This window comes from Catharus ustulatus, unplaced genomic scaffold (genome assembly GCF_009819885.2).
Source record: "Catharus ustulatus isolate bCatUst1 unplaced genomic scaffold, bCatUst1.pri.v2 scaffold_90_arrow_ctg1, whole genome shotgun sequence".
Lineage (NCBI taxonomy): Eukaryota > Metazoa > Chordata > Aves > Passeriformes > Turdidae > Catharus > Catharus ustulatus.
The window spans coordinates 127,706-144,276 of NW_024879554.1; the positions used below are offsets into that span (position 1 = coordinate 127,706).

At 40.9% G+C, this 16,571-nt stretch overlaps 1 long non-coding RNA gene across 2 annotated transcripts; it reads right to left on the reverse strand.

The window, feature by feature from the left end:
* Positions 1-1,027: 1,027 nt before the first annotated feature.
* LOC117011556 lies at positions 1,028-12,406 on the reverse strand. 2 transcript variants are annotated; one of them, XR_004421014.1, is made up of 3 exons: positions 12,274-12,406; positions 4,389-4,473; positions 1,028-3,536 (listed from the first exon to the last, which is right to left on the reverse strand). It is a non-coding gene; the product is annotated as an uncharacterized LOC117011556 (long non-coding RNA). The 2 variants fall into 2 exon arrangements; XR_004421015.1 differs by lacking the exon at positions 12,274-12,406 and adding an exon at positions 6,825-6,899.
* Between the last annotated feature and the right edge of the window lie 4,165 nt (positions 12,407-16,571).

Here is a 16,571-nt window from a genome sequence, read left to right on the forward strand (position 1 = left end):
TGTTCTGTGTGCTGCTGCGGCTTATGTGACAGAAACTGTGTTGATACCCACAGATGTTTCAGTTATTGATGGTTTAGTTATTGTTAAATAATACCTACACAGTGTCATGACCATCTCTATTTACCTCTCTGTCTTCTCAGTGAGAAGTCTGGCTAGAAAAGGACACAGCCAAGACAGCTGAACGGTCTTAATCAGAGAGCTATCCCATGCCCTAGAATGTTCTGTTCATCAATAAAAAATTGAGAGGTGTGGAAATTCTTCCAGAGTCTGTTTTTGCTTGGGTATTGGCTGGGCATTGATATTCTGGTGGTGAGAGATTGGGTTTTTTCAAAATTTGAAGGTTTTTTTCCCTTTTTTCCCTTGTCTAAATGGCTTTAGCCCAGCCCACAAGCATTCTCATTTTTGCCCTTTGGACTCTCTCCCACGTTCTACTAGTGGTAGAGCTAGTGAGTGTGCAGCTGTGCGGTACTTCAGCAGTTTGTGGTTGAAGGCACGCATCTGAAGGAAAACCTGGACTCTAACTCCTTATTGACCTATTTTATAAAAAGATTTATGTTGAAAACATATCCTGTGGAGAAAGCTTGTTTGTTCTGTGTAGTCATCTATGCATTGCTTAACACCTAATAGGTGTTCATTGGACAAGATCCGGAATAGTGGGTTCTGTCATGTAGCGAGAGGAATTTTTCAGTAATGAGATTTTTTTTAATTGTTCTCTTTCCTTCTAGTCCAACAAAAGCCTAAACATTTAACAGAGTAGAAGTTTTGTTAGAATTATAACAAATCAGGCTCAAATCTTTGCCTTGATAGAAAGACTAAAATTTGCATTCTGGGCATATTTTTAGTTAGGACTGCAGAGTTAACATGTTGGGAGTTAGATAACAATAATAATGATGGAAATATCTTCTCTTTACTTATGAAATGTCTTTTCCTTTACACTCATGGGAATAATTCAGATTTCGCTTGAAAAATATTTTAATTGCCAATTAACAACAACCATAACAATAACAACGAAAACAACAACAGCAACAACAACAGAAGATGTTGGTTAGGCAGTAAGTCAAAAGGTCCATTATTTATAAAGCTTTCTTTTTGAGAGGAAAGGACTCAAAAGAAGAACTCTGTAATGAAGAAATTGTCTCTACTGGATAAAATAATGCCAAAATTACAGGAAAATAATAATTCATAGTTTGAGAACTTAAAATTACATAGGAAATAGTTAAATAAAGAAAATTTTAAAGTCATATCATATCACCCTCTAAAGGCAAATTAACACACACAGATACATACATATATTTCAATTTACACAAATTCAATTAAGACTGAAAAGTGTCATGAAGATATGTTGAGCTTGCAGTACCAGGGATCATTTTAAACAACTTTTCTACCAAACACAGGTACAGATCAGCCTGCTGGTATATAAATAGATTAGCTTAATTAAAATCAATAGCTAAATGACTAGCTGGCTCATTCTCTACATACACTGAAGCTAATAGACACCTCCTGAGCACCCAAAGCAGTGTTTGGGCTAGCTGACAGCTATCTCAACTAAATAGATTGCTTCCATTTGTTGTATGTAGCAACTGGAGGAAAGTTCAGTGTCTGTGGGGTTTTTATCTTAAGATAAGATAGACAGACACTTAAGAATTACTTCTGTAAATGATCTTTCAGACTCTTATAACCCTTTTCCAGAGCTGGAAAAAAATCCTACCCTCTTTTCTAAAAAAGAGAAGCTGCTTATTCTTTTACGACACTCCCATTTGAAGCAGTTTCCACTTGAATTTGCAGTATAGAAACAGTAAAGTTCTTTACCTTCAAATTTGAAACTGGAAGATAACAGAGGTTATTTCTCAGAGACACTGAACTTGTGGGTTTTAAATATAGCACATGCAGAATTTGATTTTTAAAGATTGACTAGTGCAGCGATTCTATTTGAATATTATAATTACGTGAAACCCATGAGGTAAAAATATTCAATTTTATCATGAAGAAGATGCACAGTTTAATCTCACTGACATACTGAAATCATGACCTCTATAACTAATTGTTTAATATATGTGTTATTTTTTAAATAGAACACTGTCACTTATACTACAGACAGCAAGTGGGCCGGGTGTCTGTGAAGTAGATAGAAGAGTCCTAGTAACAGTCTAGAAACAGAAGACCAGAGATATGCTATGGCCCAAATATGTAAAAAGAGAATAAAGAACATGTATTACTTAATTTAGCAGTTTTAGAAAGACTTAAATGGAAAATAAGATACCAGAGCAAGTAAGAGCCAGAGGCCTGACTGTTCTCAAATCTCCAGAGCTGTGGAGGGAGGACTGTTCCTATACCCAGGAGATGCAAGAGAAAAGAATACCACCTTGAAAACAAAGCCATTTGAAATACCTTCCAAATTTCGCATTCAACAGAGTATAATATTTTTCATGGAAAATTACTTCATTAACACAGAGATTTTGGTAGGCAAACTGGAATGAAAATTTTTTCAGGGATAGTCAATCTTGAATTTGAGTTGACATGAACTTGTCAGAGAAGTTACTGGTGGCCAAATACCTGAACTCTGTCTCATCCTTTGCACAAGCAGTTTTTGAGAGCAGTGGACAGGAAAAATACACTCAAATTTATTCATTTTCTCCCGTCTCCAGCTAGCACAGCTGCAGATTATTAGTATGTTCCCAGAAACAGGAGAAGGTGCAGCAAGGAATGGCCTTTGCTCTCCATAATGACTTTTTTCGTGGGGGAAGGTATTTCCAGTTTATGAGACCTCTACCATCTGTGAATGTCATATTTCTGGACTACAATATAGATACAGGAGCATCTCTGAGATATTGAATGATTTCAGCAGAATGTAAGAGAAGGTGTGGCGGTCTGACACACAATCTGGTCTCTAGTAAGAATATGACTAACAAGACTTGCCCAAACTATCTCACATCCACACATAAGTGTTCATTATTTTAATTTTTTTTCTTCCATTACCCTAAAACCCAAACACTTTCACTCACAGCGTATGGAAGGTAGATTACGAAGAGACCTGTGTGTTTTTAGAGCAAAGAAATTCAGATATAAGACATCCTATCCTCATATCAGGCAAAATAATCAATACCATCTCTAACTGTGAGTTTAAATCACATTCCATCATAGATTCACATGGTCAGGGGGAGTCTAGTCCTTTGAAACTGAAAAAAAAATCTCTGATCAACTAGCTCCTCCAAAACCAAAACAATCCAGAAAATTTGCTGTAGTCAGTCAAATATGTGTATCTCTCTGATAATTTTGATTAATAATTAGAGGAGGTTGTCTGGGTTTTCTTTCTGTTCTACCTTTAGCAGAACTTTTGGTTTTTTTTCACTGAAAGCCTTTGAAGGAGCTTAAGCTTTATAACATAATTTTTCTCTGATGAAAAGACTTGATGCCTTCCTCACTGACCCCTGTACTCCCTACACAATACTTGCTTAGAAGCTTTGATTCAGGTGCAGCGAAGTAAAGGGATATCTTACTCCACACTGACCTAGGTGTGATATTTCCAGCCCATTCACCTATAAAAAGTGAAGAAAAAGGTATTACTTAGAACGAAAGATACATATAATCGCCTCTTATTTAAGTATGGCTCACTTAGCCCTCTCCCTCTCCCTCTCCCTCTCCCTCTCCCTCTCCCTCTCCCTCTCCCTCTCCCTCTCCCTCTCCTCTCCTCTCCTCTCCTCTCCTCTCCTCTCCTCTCCTCTCCTCTCCTCTCCGACCCTCTCCGACCCTCTCCTCTCCTCTCCTCTCCTCTCCTCTCCTCTCCTCTCCTCTCCTCTCCTCTCCTCTCCTCTCCTCTCCTCTCCTCTCCTCTCCTCTCCTCTCCGACCCTCTCCGACCCTCTCCGACCCTCTCCGACCCTCTCCTCTCCGACCCTCTCCTCTCCGACCCTCTCCTCTCCGACCCTCTCCTCTATTTCACCTTCTCATTCTGTTTTTCCTGACATGTTATGAGTATGGTGCTCTTCCAATGTATATGTAGGAGTTTTTTGTGCTGAAAACACATTCTTGTGCCACACAAGTGCTCCAAAGCAGATTACTTGCATATCAGAATATACAAGCATATCAAACAGTTTCTCACATAGTATCTGGTGTTATAGGAGTACTGTATAATCAGAAAAAAGTGCCAATAGAAGCTGTCCTAGTTTAGGGCAAATTTGGGGAAAACCTCCAGAAGGAGGCCCCAGAAAACAAAACTCCCACGACTCCGCCCCCGCAGCACCAGGTTCGGGAAGAATTTCCTCAGAGGAAAAGTGGAAAAAACCTGTTTATTAATCAAACAAAACACTCCCCAACACAAGAAAAGAAAATGAACAGCCCCAGACGACAAAAAAAAAAAAACTCTTTCACTGGTGTGAGAGGATGACTAACTCAGAAAATCTCTCCTGTGAGTGGTATAAGTCTCTGGTGCTGGGGATGACTGCTGCAGATCACAAATTGCAGACTCCCGGTATTCCTTGGTGTTTCCCAGGTCCCGGTCCAGAACAGGTTCAGATGGTGTACAGAAAGGGAAAGAAAGAGAACAAAAAAAAACAGTCCAGGGAAAGAGATTGGACTGCCTAACTAAACTAACTAATAAGCAAAAGCAAAAGCCAGCAAAGCCAAAACCAGCAAGCCAAGCCAACAATCAAGAGCCAGCAAAGCCTGCAAACCCAGCCTCCCCTAAGCACAGACAATGGGGAAGGGGAGCCAACTGATAAGTAGATAAAACAAACCTTCACTTTAACAGAACACACGGTTGGGGATACAAGCATCACCCCAAGACTTCTGGATGTATATTTAAAGAATCATTATCAAAGTGGCTGGAGTTATTTGATAACTTACTCAGGTCTGTGTGAGAACTGAATGTGCCAGTACTTTAACTAAGTTTTTGCTTCTAAAGTCAAAATGGACTCAGTGACTTCATTCTACTCAGTGACAGGTAATAAATCTATCATTGTGTGCATGGAATATGGAAAGCTCCAATGAGAACCAGAAAAAAACAGACATAATTCTATCTATCCTGAGCAAAATTGGAGCCTGGTTTTGGAATGTAGCCTGTACAAGAAAGGAGAATCACATGGACTTCAGAATAACAGAGGTCCATTTCATCTCATTCTCCACCTACTAATTTTGTTTATGCTGGTGTATCTAGTGCATGCTGGTGCAGAGTTATACTAATCCAAGTCAGTAGGGAATTTGTACCAGTGGCTTTAAGAGCTTCCTTACTCATGTAAGCAAGACAATTAGTTTCACAAGTGTATCCAGAGGTTTAATATAATCAATCAAATATCTAATTAAAGTTCTTCCTTTAAAGAGAACAACTGGAGGAATCTGGTTTCAAATTTTGGGGAGCAATGTTCTCAAAAAAGGTCGTTAAAACTATTAAACTCCTTCTGATATCTATGTATTCAGAATACTTTTTCTGTGGAGTTCAGTGTATAAAGGTACTGTTTTTTACATACAGTACTTGCAGAAGTCAAGTTTTAAGAGTGTAGTGAATTCCCAGATCTGGTTGTCTAACAGCTAAAGACAGCAGAGAAGCTCTAGAACCCTGAAGATTATGGTGTATCTTCTGCTTTCATTCACAGCAGAAAGCTGGTTGTTTTATATTTGTGCACACCCTGCCATTTGTGTCATCACAGTTCACAAAGTAGTATTCAAAAGCTTGAAATTATTAATCATCTGCCTGGAGTGTATATTTAGCACAAGCTTAAACAGCACAGGGATTTAAGAATATGTTCAATTGTCAGTTATGCTGATCTAAACCCAGAATAATTTCTGTGAAGTCTCTGAAATTAACCCAAAAGAAGGTATGTGACAGCAAAACATTTCCTATCACATATAGTCTCTTAAACACCATCCGTCCAGCTTGGAATTTTTCAGTACAAGCTTTAATGGCATGTGAAGATATTCAGCATTAAGCTTGCATAGTTTAATCACCTTCTGACAGCAAGAAATTATTCCAAAACTTTGCAAAGTTTGGAAATCTCAGGCTGGCACAATGATCTGTTTTGGGAATTTACGGTCTTCAGTATTACAGAATCTCTGACTTACACCTGTTCTGAATCAAGGCCTTTATCTTCTTTAAGATCACAGTTTTTCAAAACCCATGCAGCTACCACAGCTGGATGAACAAAACGAGGTTATTGTTGGAGAGTTTAAAGGTGCACAATTAAATTCAGCTCTAGTATACAAGGCCTGATACAGCTCTAGCCACCCCCTGTTTCACCTTTTTTTCTTCTAGATATGTTGTTGATAGTATGGCAATTATTTTTGGTTATGTGACAGGTGGCATGATGTAGTACTTCAGAAGTAATAAGAATTTTTAAATTTGCTTCCTCTTTTTGGGGGGGAAAATGGTGGTTTTTAGAGGTGTTTCAAAACCCACCCTTGGACAGGAAACTAGGACTAGATAAGAAGAACAAACATTGTGCTGATTAAGCTAAATTTGCTTTTTAACACCTCTTCATGATTAGTTATGAGGGGTGTCATGGTGAGTGATAAAAGTGGAATGTTTATCACACGTTTATTCTAACTGGATGAAAGAAGATGAAGGCTCTAAATGCCTTCAAAAGTAAATAATATTGTGTTTATCCAGGTTCCTTTTCAGAAATCCCAGTGTATAGGGAAACAGTAGAAGATGTGACCTTTGAAGGTTATGGAATGAAAGGTGAACAATAAACCTATATTTTTTTGTGTGTCACACAGAATTTTTGAATTGTAACAAATTGGTTTGCATTAAATAAGGAAGCTTAGAGAGGCATCAGATTTAAGTTCAAGTCAAAAAACTGCTTAGTAAACTGCCCAAAAAAAGATTACATTTACCATGACTAGTAGGCATCTGCTGACTGAATTACTATGTTTTCATTAGCATGTAATCTTCTCCACTGAACTGATACTCCAGTATATTTTGGTTTTAAATCACCTGGAAAATAAAATTAAAGGGTACAGGAACAATGCGGGGCTATTGTTCAATTATAACATGGAATTAAATAACCCACATAGTAATCTCAAAATTCAGCAGTCATAGGCTACCATGTCTTTTTAATATAAAATATGTAGCATAATGTTAAGCACTCAGGCCTGTGTGTTTGTCTGAAAAGACATCTAATGCTGCATGCTGTAACTGCAAAATACAGTACACTCTTCAGTGAAATTGCCAAAGCCAAAAATCAAATAAAATTTTCCTCCAACTCTCTGTCTGTTAAGATCTTCTGGGCTCAAAATTGTTGCAATATTTTAAGTGTTCATGGAAATGTATTAAAAAAATTCAGAGTTGGAAATCAGTGTGACAGAAATTTAAGTCTTATTTACTTCTATGTGAATACTGATATTATCTTTGCCTGACAAAAGAAATTCACTATCTGAGTGAAATTTGGGGTTTGTGTATGAAAGTCCCATTATCTTTCATTGTGAAATAGGAATAAAGTTGCCATCTAAGTATAAGTTCATTTTTTTTTTGAGGTAGAATATGGTGAAGATTTAGCTGCTGCTAGAAAAACTGCTTTAAAACAACATCCAAGGGATAAGGGGAAAATATCCTAATCATGACTATTACACTTCCCACAAAATTTCTTTTCAGAAGCACAGAGAGGAAAAAGAAACCTGAAATAAGAAAAAAAGAAATGTCTTTTGCTTCGCTATATAAAATCTAAAGTGTGATTATCTGTCCATATGCTTCTGTGATATACATGCAGAAAAGCATGCAGACACATTCTTTATAGAGTATCTTCTGTGCATAATCTGTAAATCTCTACTTGAATTCTTGGTGTATTTCAATATAAGAAGCCTTGCAAAGAACATCCATTAAAAAGGACTGCATAAAAGCAATTTTTTAAAGTGTTCTTCAGAGAGGAGGGAAAATTGAGAAAAAGCATAAACCAGGGCATTTAAGATTACATTTTACCACCGTTGAAATAAAGGCCAATATTGGACCCCACCTCACAAGAGATAAAAAAAACCTCATGTCACCAGTAAGAAGACTGTTTAACTAGAAAATATTTGCTAAATATACTTCCTCAATTTTTTAGCCCATAGTAATATATAATGATAGTGGTAAAATTAATGAGAGACTTTAAAACCAAATGTGTAACTCTCATCCAGAGCACTTAATACAAAGTCTGGAACAGTACGTCTTAAACTCTATGTATACTCTTATTAGATTGCTATATGCTTGTAATGCAATAAAATGAGACATATTTACTGCATTTACATTGACTGATACTGACTACCATAAACGTTATATGAGTACTCCTCAATGATAAAATTAACATCACAGTGTCCTTACACCCGTTTCTTACTAAGTTTGGATTCTAGTTAATTTTGAAATATTTGCTTATTTCCTAATGAAAGTAGAAGTGCTTGACCTGTCCTCGTTAGTAACAGCTTTAGGGATGCTGATAATTTAGCAAAATACTAAATTCTTTAGTATCATGTTCATTGAGTTGCAGTATTTTGACGAGGGGAAATTCAGAAGCCTAGTCTGTGCTGGAATACTGTGTTGCAAGGGAGAAGTGACAAACCTGCATGTGATGGCAGGGAGGTGACACCAAGCCAACTACCTCCACATCACTGTGGATGGCTGGAGCTCGTGGGACAAGCTCATGCTGACTGGTTTCCTGTGTCCCAGAGGGAACAAACACACGATGGTATAGCTGAGGGAAGAGGAAAACTTGGTGCAGGGTTGCAGGTCTCAGAAAGAGTCATTGGAAAGTTGTTGTGGCTGCACCAGAGAATGATGGTCTTCCTTGAAAAGGTCTGTGATGCTGTGAATGTAGTGGAAAGCCATGGTGCATTCAGTTGTACCCCATGCAGTGCTATTTTGTATAGTTAATCTTTGTGTGTCTTTCTCTTCTCCCATGCAAAAGCACACAAAAAAATTCAGGTGCCATACTGACTAACATCTTTTCACTCTTTTAGGAAAAAGATGTGCTTTTAAAGCCAGTGATTTTTTTTTTCTTTCCCTCCTTTTAACTCTTAGTCTTAGTTGGGACCCTTGATTTATGATCCTGTGAATTTATAAGCAGTGTAGCACATCTTCACTTCACTTCTCATATTTTGTCCCTAGTTTGTCTTGGAACTAAATCCAAGGGAAAAAAAAAAAAAAAAAAAAGAAAATCCACCTAGATTTCTAACATTCCAGTATCAAAATATACTTGGTCTGTTTGGAACCTTTTCTTCCATTTTTTGGTTAAATACAATATAAAATGTATTCGCTGTTGTATGCAACTACCAACAACCATTATTATTCTTGCTCTCTTAAAACTCTCACTCTTTTTTTTTTTTCTTTCTATTAACGGTACTCTACCTTTGCTTGTGGTGAGCATTTTGCAATAGTTAGAGTATTTAGGGAACAGTGGCAACACTGTGTCAATTTGTTATAATAATTGGTGAAAATAGCTCATCCACCACTCCTCGCAAATAATCCCTGTTAAAGTATCTTTCTTGATCCTTTCCTGTGTTAATTCCCCTGGGAATTCCCATAGCTGTAGCTATCCTGAAGGCAAGAATCTACTGCCTGTAGTGAAGAGGTGGTAGTCATTTTCTGAACTGTTGTTCCCATAAGAGGCCAACTCACCAAGGCTATGGTTTGTTAGTCACTTAAATATCTAGCTCTTCCAAATCAGACTCAGACAAATACAAAATAGGCATTCCCTGCAAGCTGAGTTCAGCTTCTGAAGAGTAAACAAACATTTCATTAAAATGCTCTCACTAAAGACGGGCAGAGCGATCTGAACTGAGCTGTCACCTTGTATTAGTCACACTCATAAATTCTGCCACGTTACAGTGCTCACTTGCAGTATCCCAGAGAGCTTGGAAGAGGCGACTCCCTCTCTTTGTCTTGGAGTTTTTTCTGGGGGGAGGTTATCATCTTTCTTGCAATGTCCAGTACGTTTGCATAAGGAATGCTGCACTGCTTTGTGAATGTACTCAAATACTGAGCCTGGCATCAGTAATTTCCATCAGGCTGGTGCAAACATGAATTTCTCTTAGGACGACTGCTTTTTCTGTATCAGCTCCTCTCAGGACCTCTGATGTTGGTTTTCTGGTCTTTTGGGTTCTTTTTCCTTCAATAGCAGTGACAGTGAATTCAGCCTTCACATTCCCTTTGCCATTCTGACAACTGATGTCACTATGGGACAGCTTGGAGTGGTTTATCACTTTCAGTAGGGTCTATTTAGTTCAGCCTCACAGCCTAAGGAAGTGGGGGAGAATATTTAACTCTAAATTCTTGCTTTAGTCTTTTTAGTATAAAAAAGAGAACTATGGAGACAGGACAGAAAAGTAATGGTTGGAAACACATGTAATGTGAATATAGTTATTAAATGCAATGAGTCATGGAATTGGGCTTGGTAAAATATTATGAACCAAAAAATAGGAGGAAAAAGAATAGCAACAGGCTTTGTCATGCATATTATAAGAAATTGATAAAACCTCTGTATCCAAGATTTTATTGGAATACTGACTGAACGTTTTCTTTCAAAGTGCAACATTCAGAAAGGAAATATAAGTTGAGTCTAGATGAATAATTCTGGAAAGTTGTCTTTCTGACAAAAAAAATCCACTACAAACAGCTGTCTTATTCAATAAATATCACTGTGCTTTCAATGCAAATGCTGTATCATTTTGAAAGATAATAAGGGGAAAAAACTCTTGTTTAAAAAAACCCAAACATATAAGTAGGGAAGGACTAAACTGAGTTTTGAGTACAGTAATTTCACTAATACAAGCCGCAGCAATTTGACAAAAATTTTGGTGGAAACCCGGAAGTGCGACTAATATGCAGGGGCGGCTAATATGTGAATAATTTTCTGACATTTACAACCCCAGATGTGCCAGCCAGGGCGCTGAGCCAAGCACCTGCCAGTAAAAGCCGGCATTTCGCGATTGTTACAAAGTGTTACTCTGTTGCCCTGGCTCCCTGCAGGCAGCACGGGGGGCGGGGAGAGAGGCAGGAGAGCTCTCTTCTTCCCTCCTCTGCCGCAGGCCGGGGGAGAGATGGGGGGGCCCTGTGCCACCATTGCCACGACTCGGGCAGGAGGCGAGGGGCTCTGCCTCCACCCTCCGCCGCCATGGCGGGAGCAGGGGGTGCTCCGTGCCCGGCCGGCGCCGCGGCGGGAGCAGGGCCGGGGCGAGCGAACCCAGAGGCGGTAGCCAGCCCCGAGCGGCACCACGGAGCTGGGTCACCTGGCCCCGTCAGCAGCCCCTAGTGGGCCGAGCCTGCAAAGCCTGAGCCGAGCCAGTAAACCCCCCGCCATGTCGCAGTTCTGTTAGTATTCGGCAACTTTGTTGCACGCGGGTCCTCGCTGCGAACGACAGAGCGGCTTATATTCAGGTGCCGCTTATTTATGGACAAAGAACGAAATATTTGCCAACACCCAGAGATGTGGCTTATACTCAGTGCAGCTTGTATTCGTGAATTTACTGTAGCTTACATCTATAAGCCCTTGTTAAAGAGGATTGTGCAAACAGAGAAACTATGACAATGGGCTGGTGCACTCCACTATTCCAGATTCAGGTAACATTCTCAACCCAGTACACCACACTGATCAGAAATTTTCTCCTCTAACCAGGACCATCAGGAAGTAATGAGTTTCTTTCACACAAGCTCAGGTCCCAAACAAGGAAATTTTTTGACACTGCCATTCACTGCTCATGGTAAAATTAATTTATTCATGAAAACAAAACACAGGAAAAACAACTGGAATGGAAATGGTTGAATATAATTATAAAATATGCTAATCTCCATCTTTTACATAATTCACTTTGGAGGTCTTTTTTCTTCTTTCCCTAATAGGATTTTGTTGAACTGGTGAATTTTTCATGTCGTGATAACACAGGCTATCAACTTTTTTTGATATTTCATGTAGTTTTGGGCATGTGAACCATCCTATCTGCTAAGAAAATGAGCACTGCTATGTGAAAATCCAGAGCATCTTCCTAGCCAACTAGGAAGCTTTCCCTGCTCTTCCCCTGTAGAGCTGAGGACTGCTTCACTTCCACAGATGAGCCTTTCATGTTTATGAAGTTGATGGGTTTTTCTACTAATAAGCAACTTGATGAACAAAGCAAGTAGTTACCTAAATGGGATATGCAAGCATCTCCTTGAAAATCAATGTGATGGCAAGCAAAAATAATGATTGTGAGAAAAAATTACTCCCATGACTGCCAGTCAAGGATGCTGAAGAAAGAATGTGGGATGGTTGAAATATAGTGGTTTTGATATTTCATTCTTTCCAGGTTAATATCTGCACTGAACTTACCCAGAACTTACCGTCTGTTGGTGAGGTGGCAGCCGGAGCAGCAGCAGCGACTGAGGGAGGTCCAGAGATGACTGTGAGATCACGGTGTACTGATTCCACACAAGTCTGGAAGCCCTCAGAACACAATCAGACATGGAGGGGGAGTTGCCAGGAGCATCTGTAGGAGATTTAAATGGCTGCTGGGATGGCAGAACAAGGTGTAGCGCCTCAGACAGGGTGTGACATGGCAGACTGCACAGCAGCTCACAAGGGTGGGGCGCAGCCCCCCAGCTTTACTTGAGCAGAATTTAATCTAGGGAGTGAATCATCACCCAACCAACTAGAAGTGAATTAACTGTGGTTTCCACTCAGTCAAAAGCCACTGTTGGAACGTGTGGTTGTCCAAGTCCCCAGATGCAATGAGTGCCTAGTTTGCCCCTGATGTTTGAGGACAGCAGAGATAACTGAGGTAGCAGAGTGGTGTGAACAGGTGGATGAGCCACTTACCGGCAGTGCTGAAAGAGGAAGTGGAGAGGTCAGGAACTATCAGGGAGTGTGAGAGGGGTATTTCACTGAATCTAACAGGTATACCCTGGTGAAGGATCTCCAGCAACAGGTGGTCAGACTGCAGTAGGCAGCCAAAAGACTGAGAGATATCAGGGAAGCTCAGAGGGAGTTGGACAGTTGTTCCAAGCCCTGATGGTGGGAGAAAACACAGCCCACTGAGGAGAGGCCAAAAATTCGTGCACTGGTGGCACTTGTGGAAGGGAGGGAAGGCATTAACATAAGGGGTTGGGAAGTAGTGAAGGAAAAACCTCAAACAAAAACGAAAGGAACTAATAGAAGGAAGGTACTTTCTTCAAAACCAGATATTCCCACTCAGCTGAACATTACCACCCAAAACCACTTTATAGTTCTACAGACTGATGAGCTAATACCCAGCACACTGGAAGAGCAGCCAGAGGACAAATGGAATAGCCCAACCTTCTCCACAAATCAAGAAATTAACAACTAGGTCAGCCAAGAAAAGGTGGTAGGTGGTGGGTGGTAGTAGTAGGTGACTCTACTTTAAGAGGCAAGGAGTCACGTCTGTCAACCTGATCCATTTTCAAGTCAGGATCAGGGATGGTACTGAGAAGCTGCCAATTCTAGATTAAACCTAATGATTATTATTCACTATTAGTGTTCCTTCTGGGCACAGGTAACATAGCAAACAGCTGGCTGGGAAGCATTAAGATGGACTAGAGAGCCCTGGATTAGGTGGTAAAGGACTCTGGAGGTCAACTATTTTTTTCATCAATTCTCTAGGTCAAATGAGAGGTTCTTGGAATGGCCAGATGAGTTTGGCAGGTCAATAAATGGTCAGAACAATGTACCATAGTCAGGTCACTCAGACCATGGGACTTGCTTTGGCATGCCTGGCCTACTGGGGGCTGATGGGGTTCATCCGATGAAGAAGGGGAAAAGTATCTTTGGTCAGGGATTTGTTAAACTGGTGTTAAACTGGGGCTTTCAACCAGATGCCTATACATCCCATTCTGGCCAGCTGGGTGTAAATACCTGTAATGGATGCCTGGAAGAGTGCAAAGGCATTCTAGGCAATCCAGCCTGTGAACTGGTGTTATCTGGAGCCTTCACCTGGTTCAGATGCCCATACATAGAAGCACATAAAATAGGGAACAAGCAAGATGAACTAGAGACATGCAAAACTGCAAGTGTGACATCATTGGCATCCCAGAGACATGGTGGGACAGTTCCCATAACTGGAACATTGGAATGAAAGGTTTTAGTCTTTTTAGGAAAGAGTGGCTCAGAAGACAAAGGCAGGGCATAGCCCTTATGTCAGTGGCCAGCTGGAGTGTATGGAACTCTGCCTGGGGAAGGATGCAGAGCCAAACAAGAGCTTGTGGGTCAAGATTAAAGGGAGGGTAGGGACAGGGGACACTACAGTGGGGGGTCTGATACAGGCCATCCAACCATGAAGATAGTGCTGATGAAGCCCTTGATAGGCACACAGGAGCACTAGTCCTCAACTACCACAATATCTGTTGGAGGGACAACACGGTAGGGCACAAGTAATCCCAGAGGTTCCTTGAATGTAGTTCCAATGACAACTTCTTTATACAGTGATAGAGGAGTCAACAAGAGTAGCCATGCTGGACTTCGTGCTCACAACAGGGAGGAGCTGGTGGGGATTGTAGTGATCTGAGACAGCCTTGGCTGCAGTGACCACAAGGCAGTGGTGAGGCCCTCATGGCAGTAAGGAGGGCATGCAGCAAGCTCACTGCCCTGGACTTCAGGAGAGCACATTTTGGCCTCTTCATGGACCTATTCAAGATAGAGCCCTGGAGGGCAGAGGGGCACAAGAATGCTGACTGGTATTTGAGGATCACCTCCTCCAACTTCAGGAGCAATGCTTCCAAACAAGGAGGAAATTGGTCAAAAATGTCAAGAGGTCTCCATGGATGAATAAATAGCTGATGAGCATACTCAGAGCAAAACTGAAGAAGCTTTCAGAAGATAGAAATGAGGACAGGTGGCCTGGGAAGAATATAGTGAAATTGTACAAGAGACTAGGGATAAGGCAAAGGGAAGACAAAGTCCAGTGAGAATCGAGTCGACACAGGGATAGCAAGGATAGCAGAAAGAGATTCCATAGGTATGTTGCAAATAAAATAAAGTCTAGAGATAATGTGGCCCCTCTGCAGCAGGAAACAGGAGACCTGACTGCCCTGAACAAAGAGAAGGATGAGGTTCCCAATGAGTTCTGTATCTCAGTCTTCAACAGAAAGTGCTCCAGCCACACCACCCAAGCTGAGAACAAACTCAAATTCAGAACTGGGACAATGAAGACCCTAAGCTCACTATGGGAAAGTGTCAGGTTTGAGACTACATAAGGAACCTGAAGATGTACAAGTCCATGGGAGAACCTGATGAGATTTCTTTTGAAGGTCCTGAGGTAACTGTCATTTACATTAGCTGCCATTTTCCATTAATTTTGAAAAATTGTTTCAGGCAAATGAAAGTCTTCAGTGATTGGAAAATCCAAATCCCCATTTATAAAAGGGGGAAAGCACAAGTCCCTTGGAACCACTGACTGGTCAGTCTCACCTTAGTGCCAGACAAGATCATGGAGCAGATTCTCCTGGAAACTTTGCTAAGGCACATGGAAAACCAAGAGATGGTTGGTAACAGCCAAGATGGCTTTACAAAGGGAAATTTGGTGATCTTCTGTGATGGGGCTACAGCACTGGGTAGGGGCACAGCAACTGGCATCATTTACTGGATTTATGCAAAGCACTTGACACTGAGAATAACCTCAAGGTCCTGGACATGGCCCTCCTGGCTACAGCATACAGGACATTACACCTCAGTTGGGGAAATTCCAGACATACAGGTTGGGTCGAGAAGTGATGAGAGTGGTTCTGTGGAGAAAGACTTGGAAGAGATTGTTGATGAAAAACTCAGTATGAGCTGGCAGTGTGCACTTGCAGCCTAGAAAGCCATCCTGGGCTGCATTAAAAGGAGTGTGGCCAACAGGTTGAAGGAGATTCTGATTCTGCCCTCTACTCTGCTCTGGTGAGATCCTAACTGGAGTGCTGCATACAGTCCTGGTGTCCCCAGTGCAAGACCATGGATCTGTTGGAACAAGTCCAGAGCGGGGCCATGGAATTCGTAAGAGAACTGGAGCATGTGCCCTACAAAAACAGGCTGAGAAAGTTGGGGCTGCTCAGCCTGGAGAGGGTTACATGGAGACCTCAGAGCAATCTTCAAGTTCCTGAAGGGGGGATACAGGGAAGCCGGGGAAGGATTTTTCATCAGGAACTGTACTGATAGAAAAAGGACTAATGGGCACAAACCAAAAGAGAGAAAAATCTAGGCCAGATATTTGTGGGAGACTGAAATATTTACAGTGTATTACTCAAATTATCATCTATTTTGCAAAATGGTAGGGTGCTTTTGCTAAGGCAAATTTTGCATGTGTGGATTGGGTGTATGATGGTGAAACATCTGATCTGCACAAGCACAACCCTGGTACAGAGGGAGTGAGCAGGTACCACCAGAGGATGACAAACCAACATTTATCTAGAAATGAGTTGTTTACTGAACCAGACGAAGGAAAAGGCTGGTAAGAAACAGATCCTGTGGAGATGGGATAATGCTTTTTGTCATGATAATTTCCTCCCTTTCACGATTGTCTCAGATGAAAACCACTCTCTCAAGGGAGATATTGGGACAGTCACATGTAGGTCTGAAAGTATTCATCCCCTGTGACTCTGCATAAGGGGCTTAACCATGCTGAAGACAGAAACAGAGGTCATGTCTTAGA